The sequence below is a fragment of the Oncorhynchus keta genome, chromosome 5, assembly GCF_023373465.1.
Source record: "Oncorhynchus keta strain PuntledgeMale-10-30-2019 chromosome 5, Oket_V2, whole genome shotgun sequence".
In the NCBI taxonomy this organism is placed as follows: Eukaryota; Metazoa; Chordata; class Actinopteri; order Salmoniformes; family Salmonidae; genus Oncorhynchus; species Oncorhynchus keta.
In genome coordinates, this window is record NC_068425.1 from 20,785,350 (window position 1) to 20,801,035 (window position 15,686).

The following is a 15,686-nucleotide window of genomic DNA, read 5'->3' on the forward strand; positions in this document are numbered from 1 at the left end:
ATAGGGATAGTTTCAATGGGGATGGTTTCCGTGGGGATGATTTCCATGGGACTAGTGTCCATAGGGATGGTATCCATGGAGACAGTAGCAGGGGAGTGACTGGGGTGGTATTGAAAAGGCCTGAGATGACACATCATTGGTTCTTATCCCCACCTCTTGACTCTTTTCAATTGGTTTCTTCCCAAAGTACTGGGTAATGTCGCGGGAGTTCTTAGCAGCCTCCGCTAGCTTCTGCTTCTTGCTCAGGGCCTTGCCTCCTGTCTTGGTGGGACTGTTCAGGAAGGCAGAGACTGCACTGGCTTTAGCTCTGATGGAGGAGCTGATGGTTGGTGCTGTATCTCCAGTCTTTGTCTCCTTCCTCTTTCCCCTCTCCTCCTCACCGGCTGACTCTCCAGACCCAGCCAGGCAGTCAGGGCCCCCGCTCCCTGTCCCACTGTTGGCCCCTGGACCTGTAGTGGAGCCCTCACAGTTAGAGGCCCTCAGCAGCTCACTGGCAGTCTGGAAGGGGATGGAGGAGCCCCTCAGACCTGCTCCTATTCTCTTCCGCTTTAGCTGGTGGAGAGAAGGAGACACAGAAGGAAGGATGCTTAGTTACTAATAGAACCCAGTATGAGGCTGACTCACAATAACACTGACCGCATCCTGTTACTAAATGGGCTGAGGCAGTCTCAATGCATTAGCCAGTAGATACATATTTAGTCATTAGTCATTACTGCTGCTTATAAAGGAGCACTACAGTATTTTCTAAGGCAAAGTAAAAGAGTCCTCTGTGTGCTGTGGTGTTGGGCCTTACTGAGTAGATCTGTGAGACAAGCGTGAAGCCCTGCAGCTCCTCAGTCAAGGAGGAAGAGGAGGAGGCTGCTTCGTCTTTGGATTCAGTCTTTATCTCTGTGGATTCCCCAAAGCCGATGGTCCCTTCTCTTCCTCCTCCTCCTGCAGAGGCAGCCCCTCCCTTCTTTAGGAACAAAAGATAAGTTAGATGAGTGAAATAATAACTTAAAAAGAATAGCTTCCATAGGACTCGATACATAAAGTGACTTTAGTGTTGTACAATAAACCAGACAGTAGTCAGGAACTATTTACTCTCTTCAGAACAGCTGCTTTTTACAGGTTGGAAGACTTGGTGATCTTGAAGACCTCATGTACAATATCCCCTGCCAAGGAGAGTGTGTCAGAGCTGGATGAGGGGCAGGGGGAAAAATGCAAAGAAAGAAATCCAAGTGTGAAATGGCATCAGTGACTTGGTATTTTAGGTGCATGTGGTTAGTAGTGACTGGTACCTGTGTGTGTGTGCTGCTGCCACCTGGTGGTTATTCAGAGCCTCCTGTAACAGAGCCACACAGTGCTCCCGGGCCTAGAAGTGATGCACACATTTGGCACACACTCTCCTCAAAACTATATATTTTTTAAAGGCAAGTGAAGAAGTATTCATTTGATTTCATCCTCTATTTAAAAGGAAAGTGTCATTGAGATTTAAAGCATGTCTTTACAAGGGAGAACTGGTCAGTAGCAGCTCCAGAATAAAATCAACATTATACATACATTTATTGAAACTTTTTAAAATCATGACATACAATCACCGCTAAAAAAATACAAATGGGGCTACGTTTTTTCCTTGAAAATGGCTATTCTTGTAATACATGTATGAACCACAGTGGTAGTACAATCCCCTTTCTGTTCCCTTGATCTGCAAACATAGATGTTCAGTGCTCTGTGCATCAGATCACAAATTGAGAGTGGGACCCCGAATAAGCCAGCATCTTGTTAGGTGAACGATTTAAAGCAGAATTTAATTATGGATGAATAAATAAATAGTTTCTAACAAGCTCATGATGGTGGAGACACTGAATACACAAGGACATATGCATTAAACATGAAAAACATGTGAGTGTTCATATTGCTTTGCAAGTACGTGAGCATGCATGTGAGCATGCGCGTGTGTGAGACGTTTCCATACTAGAGCTGTACCTTGACAGTGAGCCTGGGGATTTTCTGGCTGCTGGCCTCCCTGAGTGGGCAGTTATCATCTGCAGACACAGTTGAACACAATATCCAAACCCATTCAGTCACATAACAGTATTATTAGACAGTCACTTAGCTTGTCTACACTGATATTACAACAGTAGAGAACCCACCTGGGGGGATAAATGAATCTTTGTGTCCCTCAGACACCTACAGAGGAAAGAGAGAGAAGTAAACAAAGGGAAATAAGACACCCCCTCACACTTCTATTGTCAGTTAGAGCAGATAACCTACAGAGGGCCCCTCAAATTCCTCACTCCAGCACTAGACCGCTCTCTCTCTCTCACCTAGTTTCTAATATTTTCAGTGTTCCAAGCCCCATGCTGTTGTTGGCAGCATCTCAAACCAACAGTCTCAAAATAATGGCTCAACTCAACACGTCTTTTGTTTGTCAGGATTAATAGTATGGATTTGAATAGCCCTGTTGTGCTGATTTGACTCCACATATGGGAGAGATTTACCACATGGTGCCTTTACAGGGGCCCCTAGCCCCGTAGCCTCCTTGCCTGGCTGGCTGGCCACAGCTGGAACACAGATGTGGAGAGAGAGGAAGCTGCTACAGTGTATGAAGGTTTGTTTACTGAAGCAATGGAATGCTTATGAGTCAGATGTTGCATATAACAGTATGACAGCAGGGCTGTCCATGTACAGCATGTACACTGTACATGAATGCGAGGTTTCACCTTGCGCAGGTTCATTTGTTTCTTGAAGAGATCTCCGAACTCCTTCCTCCGATGCTCGGAGCCATCATCATCATCACCTCCACTCTCCCAGCCCTCCCTCATCATGCCTGAGGAGATGACATCACCACAGACCTCAGCATTCCTACTGTACTGTCTATGAGTGACAGCTGGAAAACACATTTTAAAGTCAACAATACATTTGAAAATAATTCTAACCCAACCAAATAGTGCAACCAAAACATGAATAGCAAGTCAGAAGGAAAGACCCCACCCCCATCTCAAATCAAAGTTTATTTGTCACGTGCACCGAATACAACAGGTATTCTTACAGTGAAATGCTTACTTACAGGCTCTTGCCCTGTTAGCAACTAACAACTACAACAAATGTTAGCCTGGATGCCAGTCTGTTTCTACTTTAACCAACAGAGTTAGACTGGCCTCCAGGCTACTAGACCGTTGCATTTCTGACCTCTCAAAGCCGTAGCCCTTCCTCCCCCTGGCGTCAAACCCAAACGGGCCCCTGGGCTGTGTGCTCCGAGCTGCTCCAGTCTTGGTGCACAAAGTAGCCCCCTTCTCCAGCTGGGCCCGCACAGCCTTGGGGTCACGACAGTAGTCACAGGTCCCCGCACAGTCTGGCTTCTGGTCCCCAAAGAACTTGGAGATGGTGGCAGGGCGGCAGCTGAGAGAGCCCAGAAATACAGGTGTGAGAGAGACAAACATATTGCACAGACATGCTAGAGGTCAAACCCCTAGGAGGCCTAGCATTTACAGAATAGCTCAGTAGAGCCCACAGCGTCTCAAAATGCTCAGAGCCAAGATATTGTGCATTCCTCATTAAGACTCACAATACAGAAAAGTGTACATGACATCAGAAAAGTAGCTAATGCTGCTGATAGGAGGAATTATAAAATGATTGTGTCATGGAGAAATGACAAAAGAGGATCATCATTGATCAATAGCTACCATTGTGTAACAGATTCCCCATTACTGTCTATGATCGATGTGTGTGTGTGTGCATGACGTGTGATCAAACAAGGTCACACTCAACTGGCCAAATAAGGCTTTGACACTACTCGCTATCACTAGATGTTAATCACACTTGAGCAGAGAGGGGTCGTTCCATTTGATTTGAATGCCTTTTTGACCACACCCCTTTTGATTTGAACAAACCTTACTATACATATTTGCCCATGATAGAAGGGGTCAGAAAGTGACTTTTTGGCAGTGGTGGAAAAAGTACCCAATTGTCATACTTGAGTAAAAGTAAAGATACCTTAATAGAAAATGACTCAAGTAAAAGTCACCCTGTAAAATACTACTTGAGTAAAATTATTTGGTTTTAAATATACCTAAGTATCAAAAGGAAATGCAATTGCTAAAATATACTTAAGTATCAAAAGTAAAAATAATTTATAATTTCCTTATATTAAGCAAACCAGACGGCACAATTATGATCTTTAAAAAAAAAAAAACTTTAAGGATAGCCAGGGACATGCTCCAACACTCAGAAATAATTTACAAACTAAGCATTTGTGTTTCATGAGTCCACCAGATAAGAGGCAGTAGGGATGACCAGGGATGGTCTCTTGATTAGTGCGTGAATTGGACAATTTTCCTGACCTGTCCTGCTAAGCGGTCAAAATGTAAGGAGTACTTTTGGGTGTCAGGGAAAATGTAAAGATTAAAAAGTACATAATTTTCTTTAGGAATGTAGTGAAGTAAAATAAAAAATAAACTACTTAAGTACTTTAAAGTATTTTTACTTAAGTACTTTAGACCACTGATTTTTGAAACCTGAATGCCAAAACATTTAGGCGATATATGTGCTCAAGTTGACTTATTTTGCATACCCCACCATAACATGAGAAATAATCAATGTCTTAAAATCACTGGAAAAGATAAACAGTTGAGTTTTAAATAATTTAAAAGATTACAAAAAGGGTTGTCAAACTATTTGATTATTTGTTCCCAAAACATTTCTTACCTTTGATGTCAATCATCTAAAAACGTGTAAACTCAACAGCAAAAACAGATTTTCCCGTATGTTGAAGCGTAGACCCTATTTTTCCTCATCTGAGGTTTTTGTGTGTTGTGCCTGCCATCGGTTGAGACACAGCATATTCTTGAATACAGGGTGGTTGTCATGTTTGGGCTGATACATTTACTAAAATGTGACTAAAATAAAAATGTCAACTTTTAAAATGGTTGGAGGTCCACACATCAGAGAATGTTGACTTGAATGGGAATATCAGTTTGTTTAAATAACACTGTCAACCTTCCATAGGAAACCTATTGAAATCAAAGAAATATAGAGCATGGAATAGACATTCCCATTTAAGTTGACATTCAATGGTGGGTGGACCAGCAGCCATCTTTATGGTATTAATTGGAAGTAAACATTTGAATTACATTTAAAATGTCAATGGTGTATCAGCTTAATTGCAAGGGTCTGAAGGGATAGGCACATTCTATGAATTATATTTCTATGATTGAAATGACACCCACCCTGTATTCAAGAGCATGTTGTGTCTCAGCCGAAGAAATGATCAAATATATTGACAACCCTTTTTGTAAGCTTTTAAATTATTTAAAACTCAACTGTTTATCTTTTCCAGGAATGAAGACATTGATGACTCACTTTGAGCAATGGGTAACTTTGAGCTAGAATGTTTTGCCATTCAGGTCCCCCAAAAAAGACACTTTCTGACCACTTCTACCATGGGCAAATATGTATGGAAAGTTTCATTCAAATCAAAATGGGTGCGGTCAAACAGTTATGGAAATCAAATGCAGTGACTCTGCAGGAGTGTGAAGTGTATTCTCCAGTAAAAGAACACCCGTTTATCAATACGTCTGTGAACTGGATGCGTATTCTGATCACTCAGACACACCACTCCCTTCTATTCTGAAAACTCGAATGATGAGGAGAAAAAGGGGTTGTGGGTGTTGAATGACTCGTTTGAATAATGTGAAACAGAGACGAGGTTCTATAAAATAACTGCTTCCCTAGAGTCTAGTCTGAATAACAAACCAAAATGATCTACTTTTAGGAGACTTGTAGGTGAGTGAGATTGGTCATGGGTGGTGGTTGGTGAGGATGTTACTGTTCTAAATGACTTTTAAATAGATTAACATCTGAATGTCTATTCACTCTTTAGAGTATGGCTGTTCCGCTTCTTTGTATAACAGCTGGCTCTTTCACGCAATACACAATATTATGTAATGTATACACACACACACATTCATACAGGCTAGTGTCTCTTGGAAGAATACTAGTCAAGACACCTCCATAACACACAAAGTAAGACTACCTCGGATGGAAACACAGTCTCCACAGTTTTCAAAGAAGGGGGAAAGAGGCAGTCTCACCAAGGGAGGAGGGGAGAGAGAGAGAGTGAGAGTGAGAGAGAGAGACAGAGCGAGAGAGAGAAAATGAGAGCGAGAGAGAGAACGAGAGAACGAGAGAGAGAGAGACAGGGAGCGAGAGAGAGACAGAGAGACAGAGCTCATGAAGCAGCAGAGACTTTCCAGAGGAGGAGTGAAGGAAGAAGAAAATGACCCACAGCAGAAGGAGCTGATGAACTAGCCTATATTAATACAACAGGCAGAGAGCACAAAAACACAGCAGGAGTCCTTTGTAAGTGGAGATAAACAGCGTTGATATTGCACAACCGCTGCCTTTTCCACTGGCACCAAGAGATGACAACAGCTACTACTAACTGGGAGAGAAGCAAGAATAAAAGGAGAGGGTAACAGTGGAGAGAGAGACGGTGGAAAGCAAACCAATGACAGCTGGAGAAAGCTCAAATCAAGCCCGATTTGTTTCCTTTCTGAAACCCAGAACAGACTGTACAGAGGACAGCAGTGCAGCGGATGGGGTTTTGGTCATCTCTTGGCTTCGATGCTAATCGCTACTTGAGGACTTATCTCTGCTAACCCTAATCCTGAAAAGACCGCTGGGTCGAGGAGGCGAGGTCACCACCTCTGTCTCACTGCTGGCTCCAACTCACCCAGCAACACACAGGGAACTCGCTCTCCACACACTCACTCAGGTAGGTGTTGGTGCTTGTGTTACATCACTAACTGATTCGCTTCGTTAGACAAGCACAGTTTAGCACCTTTATTTACTCTGTTGCATATCTGCAAACTACCCATACAGTTCAGGTGAGTGTATGCTGGTTGTGAGTGTGTACATGTAGCCTATATACATGCAAATACAGGCCAGAATAACAGTGTTAGCATACTTTATAGCCTAACCAAAAGAATGTGAAGAGTGTAAATTAGCTGTCATCAGTGTATTCTGTATTAATAGGGAGGCTATTTACATGTGAACACAGTGTGGACCAGAGTTGGAACAGCTCTAGAAGGAGAGCACTCTTCCTGTATGTCATTATCATAATGACATTTCTAACAGCTGAATATTTAGCTAGACTTTACTACTGTGGGAAGACTTGCTCCCATACCCCCCGGCCTAGCCGTGAAACCGGAGACTGGTGAAAGCCCAGTCTGACTGGGATCTATCACCACACCAGCTGGTGGGAGTCTACCTGGGAGAGAGAGACAGAGCAGCTGTGGGAAACAGCACTAAAGTAAAAACTATTGTCAGCGGAATTCATACAAAATACATTGGCCAGAACACATTCCACCACGATGGACTCGGTCTGGTCCAGCAACACAACAGGAACAGAAGCTCTTTAAAAGGGACACAGACAACAGGACAAAGAGACTGAGCCAACAGTCTGGTATCTGTTTTACATGCCACACCTATAGTCAATTAAAAAAATACTGTCAAATGAATTGAAGCACTATTCCATTTTTGTAAAGACTTCCCCTTTAATAGAATCAATACATTAAATTCTATCTTAATCCAAGTCAATCTAGTGTTGTGAGGAAGAGAACTGACATGTAATGTAATCAAGTAGCCTACAGTGTGATCAGGGTTGGGAGAGGAGAAGGTGCATAACTAGAGAGAGGAAGATAAAGAGAGTGTGATGAGGAGGAGAACTGTGAAGGGATGATCATGAGATAATTCATATGAGCAGGATCCTGTTTTGGCATCAATTGTCCAATTACCCAACTGCTATTCACAGTTTATAGGGAACATACTTTCCCATAGCAACAGCAACATATGTCCTACTCATATATGCATAAAGAATAGACAGAAACTTAGAATAATATTTTAACACACAACAAGGCAAATATCAGTGTCTGCCCTTGAAATAACATAGATAAAAGTCCTCCCTTTATACAGTCAGCCAGTGGGACCCTCCTCTCGGTCTCATGACAGTTGTGATAACGGTGGTGTGTCAGTCCACAGCTATGCTGCTGGGAGACCCCTAGAATTACTCTAGTAAGCCTGGAACAGACACAATCCCACTGACCCAGAAAAACTCAATCCTTCACACACCAACATATTACCAGATTATAACACACTTTCTAGATCCTCCTCTTTCTTATAGGAGGAGCTGGAATCCGTTGATTTCGCTCTGTCCTACCTACTCATCAGAAACACATGCACTAGCAGCTCGCCTATATATTCAAGGATGAACATAATGGTTTGTCAACATTCCATTGGTGTCAGGTCATCTACATAGTTAGACAGTAACATACAGCATCTCTGACTTCTAGACTCACAGTCCATTATGGGTGAAGAATAAGGAATGAAACAAATGCCAAGATTCTAATAATTCAAACAATATATTGTAATAATTATCCATTATTAATAATCAATAATCCATCTTTCATCCACTTTATCCTTTTATTTGTGGCTTCAGCAAAGTGGTCACATCACACAACCTGCACCCAGATACTACAGAGTTGCACCCCCCCTCAGTGTGAGGGACATGATGGATGCCAGGGAGGAGATGCTGACCCTGCTACAGAAGCTCTGGGCCAAACTGCAGGGTCTCCCCACCGCCAGCCCTCTGGAGATGGGGGCCTTCGCTGTCCTCGTCCTCTTTATCGGTAAGCTACACCACACACACACACGCACACGTATGTATATACGTATGTATGTATGTATGTATGTATGTATGTATGTATGTATGTATGTATGTATGTATGTATGTACAGTGGGGCAAAAAAGTATTTAGTCAGCCACCAATTGTGCAAGTTCTCCCACTTAAAAAGATGAGAGAGGCCTGTAATTTTCATCATAGGTACACTTCAACTATGACAGACAAAATGAGAAAAAAAAATCCAGAAAATCACATTGTAGGATTTTTAACAAATTTATTTGCAAATTATGGTGGAAAATAAGTATTTAGTCAATAACAAAAGTTTATCTCAATACTTTGTTATATACCCTTTGTTGGCAATGACAGAGCTCAAACATTTTCTGCAAGTCTTCACAAGGTTTTCACACACTGTTACTGGTATTTTGACCCATTCCTCCATGCAGATCTCCTCTAGAGCAGTGATGTTTTGGGGCTGTTGCCCGGGCAACACAGACTTTCAACTCCCTCCAAAGATTTTCTATGGGGTTGAGATCCGGAGACTGGCTAGGCCACTCCAGGACCTTGAAATGCTTCTTACGAAGCCACTCCTTCGTTGCCCGGGCGGTGTGTTTGGGATCATTGTCATGCTGAAAGACCCAGCCACTTTAGATAGTGTGAAATCAATCATCCTGCTACTATAAAAGGTGTTGTCAATCGTGTGTTCTTTCCTAGTGGTCTTCCTGCTCATGCTGCTGATGACCTGTTTGACATGCTGCTGCTGTCACAGAACCAGAACCAAGGGCCAACATAGTCAGCTAACCTGAGACAATCCCCACTTCCCCCAATAATGAGGAGAGACATTATAAACAGGCACTCTACTGACCTCTAAACCCCAGAAGAATGAGGACCCATGCAGAGAGGTGTGAACTGAAAACCCTCTGTCACCACTATATCACCAGGAGAGACATTCTGGAGAAGCACTCTATGGGCCTATTAACCCCAGAGGAATGAGGAGGACCCATGGGGAGGGTGTGGAGCCCGTCTATAAAGGAACCCGGCTCTTGAACAACACACCTCCATACAAAACACACACAGAGCCTCCCTGAGAAGCAGCAAAACAGGCCCGGCTTCCAGGAGTATCAACATTCCATGGGGCATCCCTGGGCTCTGCTGGCTAACAAAGCAGTCTTTGACGTGAGAGATGGACAAGACTAGACCTCTAGGACAGCTTCAACTGATCCACACAACACAAGGACACAAGGAACACAGGAGCATGGAATCACACACACACACAAAGGCATCAAGTAATACAAACAACTGGACATGTAGCTAAAAGATCCCAATAGAAGCACAGGAGATTGCTTGGGAAGATGAATGTCTGTCAGTTCTAGGATGTATGGGTGTCAACTCAACCTCTGCCACTGGCTCAGAGACTCTAAGAAAGAGCCCTCTGCAGTTTCCATCAGCAACTCACTTAAATGGAGGCATCTTGCCAAACACCGTGTGAGAGTGTTGCCATATGTCTTCTATGTAAAGGACTTCCTTTGCTTTATTGCCTTGTTCAAGTGCTAGATGAAACTAGGAAACTCAGAAATGTCCGACTTGCTAACTGGTTGAACGCGGCACGTGTATAACTACAACCAGTTAGCAAGGCGAAAAAGTCTGTTTCCTAGTTTCGACTAGCACGTGAACACAGCATTAGTTCAGCAAAAACAAGCCATTATCTCATTCCTCAGGCGATTCAGAGGACCATGCCTGCCCTCTGCTGTACAAACATGGAACTGAGGCAGTGAGGAAGCCTTGGAATATGCTTCACAGTTATACTCAAAAACTGAAAAAGAGTCATGCTGTCATTTCCATATAGTTGTTGCATAGGTTAAAAATGGCATCTCTTCCTTCTGAAAAAAACATTTTCTTAGGCTGCCTAAAATAGTGCAATACGCTTTTGTATCTCTTGCATGAAATAAAACAAAAATGCAGATGATTATAGTGAGTTATATCAGTGGTTTCCAAACTGTGGGCTGCTGCTGTGCCCCCCACACACACACCAACTCTTGAACATTTAAATAATAGAATGCACAAGTTGCAATTTCATAATTATGTAGTGCATCATCAGTTTCTCAGTCATTGCAGACCTTAGAGAGCCATTTATAACTTGTCAGAAATGTCCAGATCAACTAGCCTGTTGATTTTTTTGTAATGTGAGTCACTTAAATATCACAGGACAAAACATATAGAATTGCAAGAAAATTTGCTTTAAAACAGCAAAGGTTTCTCTGCACACCATTAAAAAATGTGTAGATTTGCAGGAAATATTGTAAAATCTTCTCTCCTCCAACAAGAGGGGTGTGTCATGAACAGTGCTTGTGCCCACAGAAATAGGCATGGCGTGCGAGCGCAGGGGGAGCGAGAGATGTTTGGGAAACCCTGTGTTATATAACACTCACCCCTCTTGCTCACAGAATGACACCATGGTCTCGAAGTCTGTGATGGAAGCCTTGTCCTGATCTTTCTCGGAGCCAAGCTTTGCCTGCAGAGAAGTCACACAATCATTCGCTCAAAGTTAAATAAACAAACATAAAACGATTTGAACACTGTACACACCAATTGCAATCCCTATGCATTTACAGCACCATCATATTTCTATACTAATAACAAGCCTGTGAGGCAGGTTGACAGTGTAGTCTACACGTAACCTGTTTGCGGGCCACCTCGTTGCGGATGAGGAAGTTCAACTGCTCCCGGTCCTTGGGGGAGTAGTATGTCTTGCAGGAAGTGGGCAGCCAGTCTCGCCCCGCACGCCCAGATTCCTGTTAGTAACTGGGGGGAGTAGCACGTCCTGCAGGAAGAGGGCAACCCGTCTCACCCCGCATGCCCAAATTCCTGGTAATAACTGGGGGGAGTAGCACGTCCTGCAGGAAGAGGGCAGCCCGTCTCACCCCGCATGCCCAGATTCCTGGTAGTAACTGGGGGGAGTAGCACGTCCTGCAGGAAGAGGGCAGCCCGTCTCACCCCGCATGCCCAGATTCCTGGTAGTAACTGGGGGGAGTAGCACGTCCTGCAGGAAGAGGGCAGCCCGTCTCACCCCGCATGCCCAGATTCCTGGTAGTAACTGGGGGGAGTAGCACGTCCTGCAGGAAGAGGGCAACCCGTCTCGCCCCGCATGCCCAGATTCCTGGTAGTAACTGGGGGGAGTAGCACGTCCTGCAGGAAGAGGGCAACCCGTCTCGCCCCGCACGCCCAGATTCCTGGTAGTAACTGGGGGGAGTAGTACATCCTGCAGGAAGAGGGCAGCCCGTCTCACCCCGCACGCCCAGATTCCTGGTAGTAACTGGGGGGAGTAGTACGTCCTGCAGGAAGAGGGCAGCCCGTCTCACCCTGCACGCCCAGATTCCTGGTAGTAACTGGGGGGAGTAGTACATCCTGCAGGAAGAGGGCAGCCCGTCTCGCCCCGCATGCCCAGATTCCTGGTAGTAACTTGGCAAGGTTCCCCCATGCCAAAGCTGATGGTGGCCACAATGACAAGCACCTTACCCTGCATCCAATCAGTCTGAGCCTCTGTGCGATCTCCTGCCTTCAACCCTACACAAGCAGGAGTTAAAGGTCAAGAGTCATGCCGCCCACTTTGTTATGTCTCGTCTCACCATCAATAAAATAATCTGCTTGATTCTTGTCTTTATTAAACTTTACCATTTACTATCCTACCCCACAATGTTTATAAGCCCTTGAGGAATGTCTCACCTGCATGGTAAGGCTTGGCCAGGACTCCCAGCTTAGTCAGTTGGTAAGCCACCGTCTCACAGCCTTCTCTGGTTCGACAGTACACAATTCCACAACCCTGAAGAAAGACATACAGATAAATATCCCAAACTAAGTACCATGCACTGATTATAAGGCTGGGTGACATATTGAATTCATTTGAATTTATGTTTTAGCGCAATTTTCCAAATGCCTGTATTGCAACAATCACTTTTTGTATTTTATGACCATTTACGTCTGCTTTTTCTCATGTCTTTTTGGTCTTGTCTCCTTTGCTCCTTCCCATTCACACACACACACACACACACACACACACACACACACACACACACACACACACACACACACACACACACACACACACACACACACACACACACACACACACACACACACACACCACTTCCTCCCTGATAAGTGGTTTCAACTCTCTATTTGCATTTAAGGTTTGTTCCAACAGAATCGGTCATAAGGACACCGAAATACATTACTCTGATTACACCATTCATGATTTTACTGTAATAGAGGAGAAGTTAACCTTTCAACTCCTCAAATTGCATGCAGAGGAGACACTACTAAAACCAGAGAATCAATGAACACTGATTCTGGTAAATTTATGTTCAGTTTGTTGCAAAACGGGCATTTTCAGCCAGATCAGTGAATATTGCAAAATAGCAGATTAAACTATTTTGATAAAATAATTACATTATTAGTGGGTTTTATGGTTGTGGAAGGCTTATATTAACCCTAGGTATAATTTCACAAGCCCTGAATTCATTAGGTTATTGCTGACTGTTTGAAATGCAGTGTATTTGACCTTTAAATATAGATATATATCGTGAATCGCCCATAATAAAAAATAGACTTATGATTTTTAGGCCACATCGCCCAGTCCTAACTGATTACACCATCCATTAGATAGAGTAGGAAGAGATACTGCATATAAGAGAGAGTCAGAGGGGAATCTAGTCCACCAACCTGTCCTTTGGGGCATTCCCCCATGGTCAGGGCCTCCCTGATGAAGGCATGCAGGTGCTTGTAGGGGTCCTCCAGGGGTCCTCCCTGTACACCACCTCATAATGCAGGTTACTGCGAAACACAGGTGTGGCAAAGGACAGCGGTGATCGCAGCCTCAGGACACTTTGCTATGTCCTCCTGCACCTTCTGAGGTGCCGTGGCTGTCAGCGCCACGCAGGGTACCCCGGGCAGACACGCAGACTGCCCAGTTTGAGTTAGTCTGGTCTGAAGTCATGCCCCCACTGGGAGACACAGTGAGCCTCGTCCACAGCCAGGTAGGAGCGGAGGCTCCGGGAGAGTAGGCCTGTAAGGCAGGGCTGGAAGGCAGAGGAGGCCACCATCTCTGGGGTGATGTAAAGCAGCTTCAACCTGGGGCTCTCACTCTCCAGATCGGCCAGGATCAGACGGCACGCCCCTGCAGGGAGCTTGGCGTTGATGGAGCATGCTGGAATGTTCAGGTCCCTTAGGTGGTCCTGTTATGGTGGATACAGAGAAAGGGATCATCATTGAAGAAACCTACAGCTAGCTATGCAGTTAAGGATAGCTCAGTCTATATCAGAATCAATCATGTAATCAGGACAAATTACACAACAGAAGAAAATACTAAAGAAGAGAGACTGACCTGGATGAGAGCGATAAGAGGGGATATGACCAAGGTAATACCCTTAGCCAACACTGCGGGAAGCTGGTAGCAGAGGGACTTCCCTGCCCCGGTGGGCATGCACACAAAAACATCCCTGTCACCTGCACACAACTGGGGCAGTAATTTACAATATTCCATCGACAGTCCGATTTGTGCAACGGCATTACTCAGATATGTTTAATGACAATAACTGATCATGCTAGTTAGTAGTAGGTAACAGCCAATGAGCCGTTCATAGGTAAGTTATTGTAAGTTCAACATGTCTATTATGGTGTCACCTTTAACAACTGCTGTAACAACGTCCTCCTGCTTCTGGGATTGGGACTTATCGAACCCAAAATAGGTTTTTAACGCCTTTTTAATGGAAGTCATCTCTTATCCAGAAAAACGTCCAACTTGACAACAAACTTCATTCTCTCGTCGTCGCGTATCGATGACATCGTGCCAGTCGGCACATAATAAAGGAAGCCATATTTTAACCAGTGAATCTCTATAAACATATTTTATTTACGGTTTTCTTTTAAATATTGATGTTTATTTAATGTCAAATGCCCGAAACAGATCTGTTTATGTTTTGTGCAAAAGAACATTAAACACACACAACTCTGATTGGATTCATCATCCATGGGTACACGCCTTTGTTTTCCTGGCCAATGAGAGTCGAATGCGCTGTGATTAGCACCTGATTAGCACGACCCAGGCCAGGGGCCTGTTGCACAAAACTAGGATAAGGGATTAAGCCAGGATATCTTGGTGATCCTGGCTCAATTGATCCGTAATCCGGTTGCACTAAAGATGGATAGGGGGCAGGAGGATATGTTATGGTATAAATTACCATGGAGATTTATTCTGTGGAGCTAACCTGCTCCAGACCAGGCTAAATTCCAGGATCTATTTAATCTCATCCCTAATGTCAGTCAGCATTCACCACAAATGGAAACCAATAGTTATTTCACTGCTCACTATACATTGTTATCACATATAACTAGACCCACTGTCATTATTTAAACGTTTGTGATCATTAATTTCAATGATTTTGGATAAAAAATTATTTTTAGATGTTGCTATCATTAGATAATTTACAGTTTCCCATAGACTCTATATAAAATGATAGAATATTAGGGCCACAGAGGGAAAAAAAAGACAAGTCATAATATTGTAACCAGTTGTTTTAAAGGAGGACAGTTGTTAAAATGACAGATGCGGGGCATTTCGTGAAATTGTACTTCAGTATGGTTTCATAAACAAAGACATGCTGATGTGCCAGAATATTAAGTATCACATTGTCATAAGTATCAAAACTGTAAAAACAATATGTAGCTTTTCTGCAGAAAGAACCAGCCTCATAAATTTATGACTTTATCCTTTTTCTTCAGTGTGGCCCTAGTACTCTGTCATATAAACAAATACACATTCCATATGAATATAAAAACACAATGTGTAACATTATGTTCCTTTATTGAATAAGGACAAAACAAAGCAGGTAAACCATCAGCTCCTTTCGAAACTGAAGTCACAGTGACTCTACAAGATGGAAAGCACAGAATCCAAGCATATTATACAAAATGATACATACACATTCAAAGGTCTGTATATAACACACCCTGCATGTCTGCACACTAAAAT

At 43.5% G+C, this 15,686-nt stretch overlaps 1 long non-coding RNA gene and 1 pseudogene across 1 annotated transcript; one reads left to right on the top strand and one right to left on the bottom strand.

The window, feature by feature from the left end:
* Positions 1 to 819: 819 nt before the first annotated feature.
* On the bottom strand, positions 820 to 14,781 carry LOC118384697 (ATP-dependent DNA helicase Q5-like; annotated as a pseudogene).
* Positions 5,779 to 10,461, top strand: LOC118384699 (uncharacterized). The gene is made up of 3 exons (XR_004825871.2): positions 5,779 to 6,757; positions 8,480 to 8,669; positions 9,374 to 10,461. It is a non-coding gene; the product is annotated as an uncharacterized LOC118384699 (long non-coding RNA).
* Positions 14,782 to 15,686: the final 905 nt, after the last annotated feature.